The sequence below is a fragment of the Dermacentor silvarum genome, chromosome 1, assembly GCF_013339745.2.
Source record: "Dermacentor silvarum isolate Dsil-2018 chromosome 1, BIME_Dsil_1.4, whole genome shotgun sequence".
NCBI classification, from domain to species: domain Eukaryota; kingdom Metazoa; phylum Arthropoda; class Arachnida; order Ixodida; family Ixodidae; genus Dermacentor; species Dermacentor silvarum.
In genome coordinates, this window is record NC_051154.1 from 233,480,039 (window position 1) to 233,483,501 (window position 3,463).

Genomic DNA, 3,463 nt, shown 5'->3' on the forward strand with positions numbered 1-3,463 from the left:
ATTGTATTTACATCGGCAGGGTCTTAGTAGCAATAGTCGGCTTTATCCAAGTTCCCAAGTGGGTTATAACATTACAAAAAAATTGACGACAGGAAAACACGTAGAAAAAGGCCATTTTTAGGCTCTGTAATTCTGAAGCAGGCGCCAGCATTGAAATAGGCATTTGTAAGCACAATAAAGTTAGGCATTTTACTGTGAGTTCCGGTCTACATTCATTATTGCGCTGTTTAAAAGGTTCCAAATGCATTGTAAAATAATTTTACCAAGTCGGAAACAAACATATCCAATTAGAAGACTGCATAGGAGCAGAGTTTTCGACCCTCCACCTTGAAGATAGGCTCAACACTTTGGAAATTCTTTTTGTTTCCTTATAAATAAAATGCGCTTGTAATATTGATATAACCAGTCATGGCGGCAACACTGTCGGGGATAAGTGACACCCGAAAACAAAATTTCTTATTACAAATGCAAGACTGGGAACTGCATGAGCAAAACTTTTTTTGCGGAAAGGGATTTCCGCAGTGACAAGTGTTGGGGCACCCGTCACATATAATAGCAATCATACCGAGAGAAACATTCCTCCTTATGAATGCTGGAGATACTTGCCCGCTCATACGTCTAGCATGCTACTGTGGATGACTTGGGTGATACATGAAATGACCCATTCATATATGCTACACAATCACACACCGTAACAGATAACTAAATTGTCTGGTCAAAACCAGTGTTTCGGAGAGAAACGAAGCGCGTCGTCATTGCGCGCAAATCACATATTAAAAATAGGTTTTGTAAATACGGGCGCAGATAACTGCCGTGGACGTAAGGCGTATTTTAGTGCACTCATTTAGAACTTCGTTTCTAGGACTCTGGCCCCACCCGTCAATGGCGGAGAAAGCTATTCGTGCGCTACTGCAGTTTTTAAAGAACAACGGCCTCAGTGAACCATTTTAGTCCTGCTCTGCGTCTTACTGTGTGCGCGAAGTGCTCACTTTCTCCCTCTGTTTCTTTCCACTTTTTCTTGCCCCCAGTGTGGGGCAGTGACACGGACGCTCCCCTAGCTGACCTCTGTACCTTTCTTCTCCATGCTTACTCTGAGAACTTCGACGTACCATGAAACCATTACTTATTGAGAAAGGCGATCGAATTCTAGCTTTATATATTATCTGTGAACAAACCTAATTCAATTTTTCGGATTCATTTTTGAATTGGGCTGTTCTGCTGTCATCTTTCCCCGATATTAGATCTCTTGCGCTCATTTGACCTTAAGGAATAATTTACCAAACAAATAACGGTGTTTTGTGCACATACAAATGTATTGGAAAGCAACGCTTTAACAAATCCTAATTATTTTTTTCCTAAATGTATACGTGTTCTAATGAAATAGTCCACCCAATTCGAAAGAAATTAGGCACTTAAAAACCACGTGAGAAATGTCACTACACATTAGGCTGAGTTACATAAGCCACAGAATGATAAAGCAGCTAAACGACTGTTGATATGTTCGCACAAAATACTGTGGCTAATAGAGCACTTTAGCTGAATTTCCAAAAATTCTGATAGTAGAAATAATAAAAGCGTCTAAACTTCACACGATTTATGGCAAACAGGAGGGCTTGAAAATGGTAGCTTACGTGGCCCAAATAAGCAAACAAGCATCGCCAGTAAAACGTAGCTTGTTTTATGGCTATGGCGTAGTTGCTAAAGTGCATTAGATAAGAACGTACAACCGCATGTACAACGCCCCGTTACAACATAGTTCGTCGCCCTTTGTGATAGGTGCAAAAAAAAGCGGGCCTAAAATTTTCGCGCTCGTTGCGTGCAACCAAAATACAAGGTAAAGGTTTCATTATGTATTTGACTTACCCTTTCCTATACCATGCATATTTTAACTCTACAAAAATTCAGGCAAGAATGCTCTACGTGTTTCCCAATTCGTCAGATGAATATAAAAAGGCATTTTTTCTATAGCAGGTTCCACCATAAGGGGAAAACCTCAGCGTAAGGCCGTACAAAACTACGTATGTAAACAAATCATCAGCCTTCTCGTGGGTGGTGTGCATACTAATGCTCCTACAAGCCTCAAATGGTGTCGTCACCATAATTTTCTTCCGGATGTGATCATGAAAGCATGGCTGGCCCCACATAGCTACACGAGGGGGATCTAAATGCTAAAAAGCGTGGGAGCAGACAACGCATTACTAAAGCTGACACACGTTCCTAAGTAAACGATTCCATAGGTTGTTCGAGAATTCACAGGTCAGTCTGGCGTGTACGCATTAGCACAATACAAGTCTGGACGCGGCTGCTATCTCACACCTTAGGGCACGTTTCATAGTCTTCTTGTTGAATTGCAAAGATGCCTTCGCGCGTTAATTGAATACGAAATGGAAGCGCGTCACCGCGGGCGGTTAGAAATGTGCGCGGCCTCTTTTCTGGCTCTATAATCAGTCGTCTGCGACATTCGTTCCCGGAAGGTGTGCCAGCTGAAGGCAATACTTTCATGATGACTGATTGCCTGGTAGTCTTTGACCAATGGGGAATTACTGGCACGGGAATTTTAGTTTGCAGCTTTATACCCTTTGTGGCAAGCCGTCCTAAATCAGTTGCTTGATTGTTGCGGCTCCTCGCCGCATTATTATCTGACAAGTCTGTGCCTTTTATTTCCCTAACGAAACGAGCACTTAGGGACTAATATCAGTTAGAGCCAATCATAGTTGTCTACGGGGTAGTCTTGTGTGGACCGCGAGTCAAATTGTTCGTATATTAATTTATCCCAGTCTGGTACCACGTTAAACGGGCAGCAGCGGACAATTTAAAGCGAAGCTTTAAAATTGCCCTACCGGTTTGGCGAGGCTAATGGGGGGCTGCCTGCTGCTTGGTCGGTGGGTATCTCGTCGGATATATTGTGGATATATATGCGAATATTATATCTGCGCCTAATGGAAGTAAAAGCAAACGGGCTTATATAACCCATGCATGCTGACCGACAATGTCGTGTCAGTAAGCACACTACTGCTCCGTGTAATAAAATATTCCTACATAAAACCTGAACATATAATGCCGGCTTATAGGTTTCTGTAAAGCGCACAAACCTCTTAATGGAACGGCTCATTGTATTCAATGTATTGTTTGACTTACTTGACTTTCTTCAATTTAGTCATTTGATACGTGCCACTGAGTGTGCCCATTATTGGCCAATCATACAGAACGGGTATGTGCCACTGTGACACAAGAGGTATACAATCCTCAAATGTAACTAGATATGTCTCACTATTTTGTGCGTACACCTGCCATCTCTGTTTTTTTCCTCAACAAGCATCGCACATCGCCTTCGGTCTCGCGACATCGCTGGGTGGACATCTTCCATTGTGCTTCCACCTCATTTGATGTTGGCTATTCGCCATAGCTTGTTACTTGTGCCGTGCATAAATATAAAAACTGCATGAGATAAAAATTGTAACCT